The sequence below is a fragment of the Corvus brachyrhynchos genome, unplaced genomic scaffold, assembly GCF_000691975.1.
Source record: "Corvus brachyrhynchos isolate BGI_N302 unplaced genomic scaffold, ASM69197v1 scaffold103, whole genome shotgun sequence".
NCBI lineage: Eukaryota > Metazoa > Chordata > Aves > Passeriformes > Corvidae > Corvus > Corvus brachyrhynchos.
The window spans coordinates 5,372,279-5,383,967 of NW_008237436.1; the positions used below are offsets into that span (position 1 = coordinate 5,372,279).

The 11,689-nt window shown below is 38.9% G+C and overlaps 1 protein-coding gene across 2 annotated transcripts in view; it reads right to left on the reverse strand.

Moving 5' to 3' along the window:
* Window positions 1-10,006, reverse strand: part of MTUS2 (microtubule associated tumor suppressor candidate 2) — a 261,298-nt gene extending 251,292 nt beyond the window's left edge. For both annotated transcript variants that reach the window (XM_017731364.1, XM_017731366.1), the window contains exon 1: window positions 9,809-10,006. The gene's annotated coding sequence lies outside the window, so the exon portion shown is untranslated. The remainder of the gene's footprint in view (window positions 1-9,808) is intronic.
* Between the last annotated feature and the right edge of the window lie 1,683 nt (window positions 10,007-11,689).

Consider the following 11,689-nt stretch of genomic DNA (forward strand, 5'->3'; position numbering starts at 1 on the left):
GTATAAGCAAAGCAATCTTTTTCATATCCTTTAGAGTTTCATCTTCACTGAACGTTATCACTTGTCCCCAGAGTTCTAATTTATATCCTATTACAGTACTACACAGGAATAAAATTAGCAGATGCCAAGCCAATTACCCAGGGAATTTTAGCGACGTAGTCTTTGAAATTTACTAAGAGTGGAACACATTCACGGCAAAAATAGAATGATGTGGGTTTCTCTAAAAACTGCGGCAGGTTCACAATTTTGTATGTTCTAGTCTAAGCTAGAAGTAGCATAAACCCCTAAATATATGAAATATTTATATTACCTTTTGTGAGTGAAAACTGAGAAAAATACACAGTCCAAAGCCAGCTATATGCCTAAATTCAGGCCTCCTCTTTTCAGAAAATCCCTGAGAGCCAAATATCTAACAAATATGTTCTTCAGCAGAATTTAGGAGAAAGATTGGACTTTTTTCCTTTGTTTATAAACAAAGGCTTTTGGCATATTCTTGATCTTTTCTCATATTAAAAAGTGGAACAATTATTTACTTTTTTCTGCTTTTTATGGCCCCAGCATGCAAAGCATGCTTTTGACTCCATAGAAACAGCATTTTAATGTCAGTCAAATTAATAAAGCCCCAAAACTTACAGGAACCAATTTTAAATAGCATCAGGAGCCGACAGATGAAGAATGCTCCTACAAATCAGAAAATAGAGGACAGGCTCCAAGCTTCCTACATTTATTTTTTGAATGGTTTATTATGTCAGCAAAGGCCTCCTCTTCCTTAAGAGTTAAACTCACTTGAGCCAAGAAGCAGCCTCAATCTCTCCTTTAGAGAGACCTTCATATGTGGTAACTGTTCATACCCTGAGTAATATTTGGGCAGACAAAAGGCTTACTATAAGTTTCTGGCAAGTTTTTCTTTTTCAAAAAGTCAAAACGAATATGAAGGATTGTATTCCAGTATTCAGCAGTATAATAAGAACAAAGCATTATAGGAAAAAAAAAATTAAACCCTTGCCTTACGAGAGGAAAAGTAAGATCATTGCTGATGTTTCTGGGAAACCTCCTAGCCACTGCTGTGATAGATCCCAACAGAGGAACACAGAAGAGATGACATCTGACAGGAATTATGTGAATTCTAGAAAAATATAAATGCCAGGCTACCATCCTATGTACTTCCAGCAGGAAAAATAACTGAGTCTACCTGTAAGAGTAAGTAAAATAAATAAGAGTAGAAGAAATTTTGCATTAAAAACCCTGCAATTAAAAATTAGTCACTCCTCCAAATCTTCATCATTGAAAATAAATTACAACACATTTATTTGCCAATTTTTAATTCAGACTTCAAGGAGAGTTGCACTGCTTTTCCTAGCTTTTTCCCCTCAAACTGTAGGTATTAGAAAATGATTATACACATATGTATAAATAACATGTATGTAAATCAGGCATTAAAAAAATCATGAAATATCAGGAGACCTGCAAGAAAAATTAGTAGCACTGTAATGAATATCATTATAATCTACTAGAAAAAAAACCCCAAACAAATAGAAAGCAAGGAAGACTGCTTCAGTCTTGGTCCTTATAGGATGCACAAGCTATAACAAGCTCTCCATGAGCACAGACTAGATAACAATGTCCAGTTCAGAGAAGAATTGAATCCATAGGCCCAAAAAGTACACTTTAACAAGATCCCAAACCCACAGAGCAACACAGCTCCATGTGACTCTGTCTCCATCTTTCTCACTGATACAGAAACCCAGATGCTGGGCTAGCAAAGGACACTTTTGTATCCCAAAATCCTTGCACTGGATGAGGAAGGGTCACCCTCCATCCTACACCTCACGTCCAATGAAGCAGCCACAGGCACAGTATGCAGAGAACAGGGATGCATGCAGAGAAAACTCTGAGAAAGTCTGCAGAGTCCTACAGACTGCAATACTGAATTTTGAATGGCTGAAGTGCTACCAGCATTCAGACCAGCTAAATGCAGGGATGCTCACATCTTCATGTTGGCAACTCACCGATGGCAGCTACAGCTCCGAATGAGATACAGCACTGCCTCAAAAATGCACACCCTAGCACGTACCACACCATTGATTCATTCATTGATGTATTTCCAGATAGTGCTTTGAACTTGTATCTGCAAGATCAATAGTGCTGCCTTTTATAGCTCTGAACTCTCCAGCCTCACAGTTACTGCTTCAGCATATATAAAAGACTAGCAGGATATAAAAGGATCGGGTTCAGCTCGATGTGTTATGACATCAGAAAAATCAAACAGGCAGGTCTTTGGTCCAAATTGCTTCAAAGGTCAAGATGAAAACAGAGCAAGTTACCTGCCATAACATCTTCTGAGCAGTAGTAAGATTTTCTTAGCAGTCTTGATGCCAAACACAAACACAGCTGCAACAAAGTTGACACTATTACCAGTAGATCTTCTGACTTTCTGGAGTGACCTGTTGATTTACTCATCAGCTGATTATTTTTCCTTATCTAACATTAAATTGGGATTTGCACTTACCAAAACATTTAAGCTTCAAAGGAGCAGAATACGGGTAGGGCAGAGAATGCCTACTGCAGCCTACCTCTCTTGTTCTCTGGCTGCCACAGCAGCTTCACAAAGCAGTGGCTCCTTCCTCTCCATCTGAGAGGCTTTAGGACTAGAGAAAAGGAGGTTTGTTTCTAGATAGAAAATTTGACATTCATTTGCAGCCAGCCTCTACCTTGCATTGAGGCTGTAACTGGAATAATTCAAAAGTCAGTACCGCTGACCCTGTGTGCCCAAATACTCTGGTGAGCACCATATTTCACATATTTTTACTGGGAAAAAATGCACACAGAGCAGTAACTGTGTTGTACAGAGCACTGTGAGTCCCTGAGGAGACCCTGAGCTGAATCCTGGGTAGTGCAGAACAACTCTCCACATAGATGAGGGCACATGAAGGAGTAAATGCCTCACACCCACCTCTTGTTCAGCACTCTGGGCACAGCCTAAGGAGCCTCCCCACATTTTCAGGAGGCAACATAATTGTGAGATTCCGTAAGTTTTTTTGGTTCATCTCAAATGCCTTTGGGAGCCTATAGATGTGATGGTAAAGGAACAGAACTAGGATGAAACTTAGAGAGAAACAGAAACTTCACCATTGCAGCTTGTATGGGACAAGAGCAGACTATAGGCAAGTCATGGAGGAATCAACATAAATGCCACCTTCTCTTTGCCACATTTGAATCACAATTTCATTAAAACCACCAAGCTATTTTTGGAAGAATTCAGAAAAATTCTCCTCAAAAACTAAACTTGATGGGAATCTCAAATACATTTCTCTGTGGCTCAACATGTGATCATAAGAAACTCAGATCAATCACCTTCTGGATAAGTTAAATCAAAAATCAACAAAAATATGAGTGTTTCATTTTTATGGTAGCTGCCTTTGGACTGCTTTGGGGCTGCATATGGCCTCAAGTTGAGGACATCTTCCCAAATGTGTACTTTTGTCTGGTTGGCATCCAATCTCAGAAGACCTGAAGTATTGTGGATATTCTATTATCTACAGATGTGTGCAACAGACATTGTATGAATGGTATCCTGGAATACATGATTAGTTTTGGTGTATTTTGTCCCTCTTTGAGGGAGTAACTTATACAAGCAGCAGTTTCAATGATTCAGGCAGGCAGCTAGAAAGAACAGACCTCAATTGCTTTCTTTTTAAAATGTATACTTGAAAATTAAGAAGCATTTCAAGATTAGGCATCTGTCCAATTCTTTTTATCATTTAGTGTATTATGCTAATGAGGATGCTGTTACTTTAATTACATCATTTGAAGAAAAAATTGCATTCAGTCCCTTGATCTTCTTTAAAACCATTCCCATGCTTGATTCCCCTATAGGCTTTTAATCACGCTGCCTCAGTGTGAAACTCTGCATTTGAGCAAAACTCTTCTCAAAACTGGTTCACTGAGAAAGTTTAAATTGTTTTCTCTCATTGGAGCTATAGCCTCTACCACTTGGCAGCTTCAGGAGGAAGAGCTGTAAGATTCAAACTAGCACTAGCTAGAAAGAGGAGTAATGCTGAAACTCAATATTCTGTATAAGTAACACACTAAATGCCTGGACTTGTTAGACAGGGGTAGAGAGACAACTGAAGAGAGCTATAAAATAACACCTTTCCATGACATGTCATAGTAGAATTCAGTAAATCCTATTTTTAAAAAGCACATATCATCAGCTGTTAAACTCCACTATGCAAAATTACCCATATATGATGTTCACAGGCATTTGTTATTAGTCAAATGCTTCACCATGGCTTTTTTGTCTGTTTTAGCACACATACTACAGTAACTAAAGCAAAAGTATGATCCAGTTATGGTATACCCGTTTAGAGTTTAAGTACAGTATTTGTTAACGTGTTGTGCTTTCATCCTACACTGAAAGATAGTTTCAACAAAATCCAGTCTAAGAACCCAACTGCACTAACATCTTGAAGCAAAGTATTTACAAACAAATATTCTGACACCTCATTTATCTGTTTTGCCATAAAATTGGCTTATACATGATTAATTATGAAAAATAAGCACAGCATGCTTTCATGCACTTTTACTTTGAAATCCAGGTCACACTGTGCTTCGAAATTCAGAAAAACAATATGAATAATATAATTAACATATCAGAAGATTCTCTGCAAGTAACTTTATTTAAGCAGGCTAAACCAGGAGATTATGAAGTTGTTGCTATTATGTCATTGCAGACAAATCATTTCTTAACCCTTGTTTATATACTTCCCTGTATTTGACTAATCCTTTGTACTGAAAGGATGCTTGGAGTAGGTATCCTCATACTAAGCAACACAATGCTGAATGAAAACAGTGCTCTTGTCCCAAAACATCTACAAGCTGATTCCTGCTCTGTGGACTTGTCTCTAGCTGGGATGCTGCTCCTCAGAAACAAATCAGTAATGGTGTGGTTATAGTTGGGAAACCAGAAACTTGAAATATAGAATCATAGATTAACTCAGGTTGGAAAACACCCTTAAGATCATTAAGCCCAACCTTTACCCCAGCACTGCCAAGTCCACCACTGAACCAGGTCCTCCAAGTGCCACACCTGCACATCTTTTAAATACCTCCAGGAATGGTGACTCCACCACTTCCCTGAGCAGCCTGTTTCAGCACTTGACAACTCTTTCTGGTCAGCAGCTTTTCCTAATATCCAATCTAAACCTCCCCTGGTGCAACTTGAGGGCATTTCCTCTTGTCCTATTGCTTGTTACCTGGGAGAACTTGCACTTTGCTACACTCTCCTTTCAGGCAGTTGTAGAGAAATACAAGGTTTCCCCTGAGCCTCCTTTTCTCCAGGCTAAGAAACCCCAGACCTCTTAGCTGCTCCTCACAGGACTTGTACTCAGCCCCTTCCCCAGCTCCGTTGCCCTTCTCTGGACACGCTCCAGCTCCTCAATGTCCTTCTTGTAGTGAGGGGCCCAGAACTGAACACAGGATTGGAGGTGCTGCCTCACCAGTGCCGAGTAAGGCTTTCATAACCCACCTGAATACATACAGTGAGTCATTCTACAGGTTCTCCACTCATGGCACTTAGTTGTCAAAATACCTTTGTGATGACATTTCAGTATTATACTGTGCTTTTCTTAAGCATTTGCATGTGATCACCTCATGTGAACTCTCCTCTATCTGTACAGCTCCTTACAGACCCTCCCCATGTCTAGATGTGTGAGTCATTTCTGGCAACAGAGCAAAATCACATGATGACCAACCACTTGCTTCATTTCGTGAGAATTTAACTTCTAGGTGCATGCCGTTTTCACTAAAAAATTTACCTGGTTATCTCAGTAAAACAGCCATTTCTCATGACTTTACTTTTAAGACTTTCACAAGCAAAGAGAAAAGAGAAGGTTTATCAGCTTTTGATCTCAGCTGCTTCCTAGATCCAGCCCCAAAGCCAGCTGCAGCATCAACTCCAGCTCAGGAAGTTTGCCTTGTCAGCAGACAAGCAGCAACCACTGGCTTGCAAAAGGCCACATGGATTGGGAGCTGCCAACTGGAGAGGTCTGATCAGCAAACAAGAGCCTCCCCGTGTCAAAACGAATGGCCAAAATACTTGTGATTGGTGTAGTGCAGAGCTAGAAATAGAAAGCAATGCTTTTGCCACAGTGCTGGTATTTGAATAGCTTCTCTTTTAAAAGGGCAAACAGTTCATTCCCCTGAAAGCTTGCTTACAATGGCAGTGGCCGAGCTCCATTTCAGTAAATATTAGAATTGCCTTTTTCAAAGAGGAAGCTCAATTCTTTTAAAGGTTAAGAAGGTAACAGATAAACATGATTTTAAAAAACCCACTAAAAGGCACTGTACTTATTTATGAGAAACGGGGTGGGAAGATAAAGCCATGGATACCACATGTGCAAGATGAAAAGGAGAATCTGGAATACTGGCAAATGACAAGCTGAGAGAGAAGAGGGTGAGGTCTGCTAGAAATCCATCAAGTGATGTATTCCTCAAGCATGTATCCTCAAAGGTATGAAAAACATTGTCACATGGAATTTTATTCTAGCAGAGGATCTGTTCTGGAAGGACCACTTTAAAAGTGTGGCTTTGGAAAAGGTTCCAAATTCTAGTTATGGCTTAATACAAGAGAGCAGTGAAATCAACTCCAGCTGATGTTATATTGGACTCCTACTGGATACAGGTAAACCATTTAACTAGAAAATTATGATTCACTACAGGCAAAGGGCAATGTTCTAATTTCTTTTGCAACTGGAAAACAATGTGTGATCTTAACCAATATCTAATTCACTTGTTTGGATATTTTAGAAAGACCATTTCTCAAAATTAAAAACAAATCATATGCAAAACTGAGCAGGAGAAAATAGTCACACACAAAAATATAAAAAGGACCTGCTAAGGGATATTTTATTACATTCCAAAAATAAAAAGGAAAGTCACTGTGCTACAGCCATGAAAGGAAGCTTTTACAGTTGAAGAGTCCTGGCTACAGAGAGTGAAAGCAGCAGCAGACAAACCTGTAAAACAAATCCATAGTACGTAACAGATGGGGGAAAGACACTGATAGCAATGAATACAAATTAACATTGCAGAAATGCAAGCAGACAACGGAAGCAAAAAACCAGTGAAAAAGCTCTGATGAGGTCTATGGCAATAGGAGCTCCTTGCTAAATGGAACAATCAATAATAAGAGAATTGCAAACAATGACTTCAATAGCTGGTCATTCCAGACAAAAATTATCAAAAAATTCAGAAAAAGACTGATCTTTTGACAACTACTTCTCTGCATTCAGAAAGATGCAAGATGCCCTATTCACTTGTTACAGTGATAATGACATCACTATAACTTCAGAGCTTAAAATAGCCTCTCAGTTTAAACCCTACATTCAAAAGCAGAGGATAGATGAATCAGTAACTTTTAATTCAATGACTCTTTTAAAAGCCATAGGTGTACTAAAGGTTCCTGGTGACTGGAAAGACTTACTATCAAAGCATCATTTACAAGGGTTAAGTGGGATAAGCAAAGCACCTATCGAACAGTTGGACTGGCATCAGTAGCAAGCAACAGCAGAGAAAGATTAGCATGGAACACAATCAATAAGGCATTGAAAGACAGTCACATAATTAACACCAATCAACACAGCTGTATGGAAAACAGGCCTGGTCATGTAAATCCGATCATTTGTATGCAGTGACATCATCATTTGATAATGGTATGTGCTGACAGGACATCTTTCTAGCCCTAATTTCATGCTACGCAGAAATTTAAAGTTATGTTATACATAAAATCCTGAATCAAAAGGTTCACTATACTAAATCAACACTGCTCATAGCAAGTAAATTTCAGAAGTGACTAGCTAAATGAATAACTAAAGGGAGAATCAACATACTGATAATAGAATCCTTGTCAGGCCATCATGAAAAAAAATGAAGTACACCACTAGGAAGCTCAAAGAGCTACAGACTCTCTTGGAAGGCAGGGCTCATTATTTACTGAAAAAATTTAATTGTGACATGGCAGATTGATTACTATTGGCATCCTTTAAATCAAGGCCTGGTCTCTTTCAGAAAGATATGCTAAATAAAGAAAAATTAAAGGACTGCTACTGAAATACTGTGAATTCCTCTGACCTCCACATAGTAGGCAAGAAGAATAGATATTCATGTGGTCCCCTTTGGTCTTTAAATTCATAAGCCTAGGAAACAATGACCCAAACATTATTAATCCCTCAGGAATTTAATGCAATAAGTGAATCATGCTTAATCCATCTGATACAGTGTACAGTGTCTTGAGTATTTCTATGGGATTTCAACTGTAATCCAGTGTTAAATTACTGGATGACTATTAAAATATTATCAAGTCACTTTCCTGAGTTTCTGATTTTTTGGCTGAAAGCAGCAAAAATCTATCCCTATGCACAAATAGGGAGGGGCGGTATCAAACTCTTGATCCACACCTTCCTATGTAGATCATTTTGACCTGCTCCTGGGAAGTGTTATTTACAGTAACACTGCCAGAACAGTATTTCCATGGTATGTCAGAAAGCCTCCTATTAGGCACAGCTGTGACTAGAACTAATTTCATGCAATTAGGGTTATGCTCTTATATACCCATCATCCTCCTAAGCTGTGCTCCAAGATCAGTACAAGAGGTGAAAGTCCCATTACCTCTGCCAAACATTATTTAATTCTGTCTGTTTAAAACAAAACACGGGGTTTTGGAAATGCCATTCCTGTAAACAACTCTGGAACGGGCCAGGAGACTTTATTTGTCCAGTTTTGCAGCAGGCACCTAATTGCTGCAAGACTTACAACCCCAGTGATGAGAAGGCACAGTTACAACTGCTTTTAAACCAGAAATCATTTGTAACAATGGAAATGCATTAAAAAATATTTCTGTGCAATCTTTGCATCACTCAGTGTCCTGCAATGTTGGCCTCAAAGAGAAGATGTGCACTGCACTGTGCATTCTCTTCTTTCATGTGAAAGAACACACAGAGCTGGAACATCACAAGCCACCCATGAGCCCATAAACACAAGATTGCTGCTCTTTGGTGTTCAGCCACCTGAGTGCTGCAGAATTATGACCAGGATGCACGTGCCACCCAGAAGACAGCAACACACCAGTTCGACCACTTATTTCACAGCCATAATCACATTATTTGCAACTGAGTGTGACTGTCACCAGAGAAACAGCTTTTGACTTTGGGTCTCCCCAGTGGAAAGAGCAATGCTTATGCTATGTTGATGTCTGAACTTCTCCAGCCAAGCTGTTTTAGCACTTGAGGGACAGGATCATGCCTGGCTATGGGAGATGCTTACACAGAGGCTTCAGCAGGCACTGTTATTGCTCAAAATGAACACAGCCTCACACCACTACAGCACAGTTTTACCATGAGCTGTGTCATGGTCATCTCCCCACTGACAAACTTATGGCTTCCCAAGCATCAAAGACTATTTTCAAATATTGTTACAATACCTCAAAAAGTAGCAGGATTTAGTTTAGGTATATATAGTACACTGGTTTAGATAGTCATATTTTCAGTATATACTACACCTAGCAAACAAAGCAAAAACATAAGGAAAGCAAAGGTCTGTTTTTGTTTGATAATTGCCCACAGTAAAAAAGCCACATGGTCTGCTTTGAGTTCACTTTTATCTCTACTGTTTACACAATCATTGAATGGAATTTTCATTGAATAAAATAGCACTATTAAAAAAGAATCAAAGACTTCTTTAAAGAGTTCTTTGGTGGCAAACACATTTAAAAGATGAAATTAGACATTAATAATACAGAAGACAAGCTTACCCCAAACACTGGAAAAACAAGTTTTTCTTCCATTGGTGATAGTTTGCTTTAGAAGACAGTCCCAGGGTGGAAACCTTAAAAAAACAAACAAACAAAAAAAAAAAAAAAAAACACAAACAAAAAAAACCAAAACAAAAGATTCATTAGAATTAGAGTAGGTAACAAGGGCATACACATCAAATCTACCGTAAACACAGTGCTCAAGATTAAACATCCTGCTCTTCTGATTAGGATCCTGTCCAAGTTTCCTGGCATTAACTCACAATAAGCTGATCTGCATTAGCACTGAGTGAAGTGAAGGAATGCACCTACTCTCAAAAGGGGAAGAGGATACAAAACCTTCGTGAAACAAACTCCACATTTTCTGTTCCTCTTCCTCTGGAGTATCTTTAGAGTAAGTCAACACTCAAGTCAAATTTAGACACAGAAACTGAAGGGGAAGCACAGATTAAACCTAGTCAGGTTTTAGCATATTTACAGAGATCGTTGTTTTAAAGACACTCTATGCTGCTTGACATCTTGCCCCCTTGCCACATTTTGATATGATATTGGTGATGTAGTGTTGCTTGGGGAGATTTAGCTGCATCTGCTTGTGATGAGATCATCCAGAAGAAGTATGGAGGGAAAGAATGAAAACAAGAAAGGGTGAGGAAGATCATCCAGAAAGCACACAGAAGGAGCTTCTCACAGAAGTCAGGAAAAGATTGCAATCAAAAAACCTAAACATTGTGAATCAGAGAATATGAGTTGTGTCAAAATACAACAGGTCAAGGCAGAGAAGGAAAGAAAGCCAGTCCTGAGATTTGATGTCATGAGCTGTGCTTTCACCAATAAAAAAAGGTCAAACTGCTGAGATTCAGAGATGAAACAAGAACAGACTCTCTCAAGTAGCACTGACCAGATTAAAAAGATAACAGAAAGAGATTAAAAAGGTTTTGGGTTGGGATTTTTAGAGGAAAAAACTTTATGAGTTTGGGGGTTTTTTGTTGTTATGTCAGTGATGTGCATGTAGTTGTATTACGATGGGAAACAGACAGGAGATATTAGAATGAAGAGTTAAGACATATGAGTGCATGGAAGACCAGGATGAGGCATCTGACTCTGGGCAAGCAGAGCAGGTGGAGTTTAGATGAGACCTGAGAGTATGACAGAGAAAAAGCAAGAGATAGAATGGGGAAGGACAGGTGAGGGAAGACAGGGAGATCATGACAGTCCTTTTTTCTTGGTGGTAAAGACCAAGTACAGAAAAGTTAACTAAAAATCTTAGAAAAATATTAAAAGATGGAAGATATAAATAGCATTTTAAGAAAGAGATTTAATCAAATAGTCTTTCAAAATGTTTGTTCACATGCAGCTGATGGTAACCACTTATGACACATTTCACATAAATGTGTTAAAATACCAAATCCAAAGTAACTCTCAGCAGAACATGCACCAATGGCAACTAAATCTATATTTTAATAATAAATTCCAGGTACATTTTATTTCCCTCTCCCCACCATCTCCCATTCCCCAGCAAGGCAGGTCACTCCTTTTCAAACAACTCAGTTAAATTAAGTTGTATTTTCAGCCTCATTAGCCACCATCTCCATTCCCCTGCAGTTTTAATTAGACAGGTCTCTTTGTGCACAGCTACTTCAATCCTTCCCCCCAAACAATCCCACAATGTTGCTTCTTTTATGTCAACATTCTTCAAATGCTCCCAATTACACCAAAGGCAGCCCAGGTGATTAGGGCAGTGCAGAGCACTCCCATGGAGATGGCAAGGCAGGATCTGCACCCAGCAATACAAACACAATCCTTGGGCAGGGCTGAGTTGCCCTTCCACACTGTTCCACCCATTTTAATTAGGAAAATTTAATTAATGACAATTTATGACAG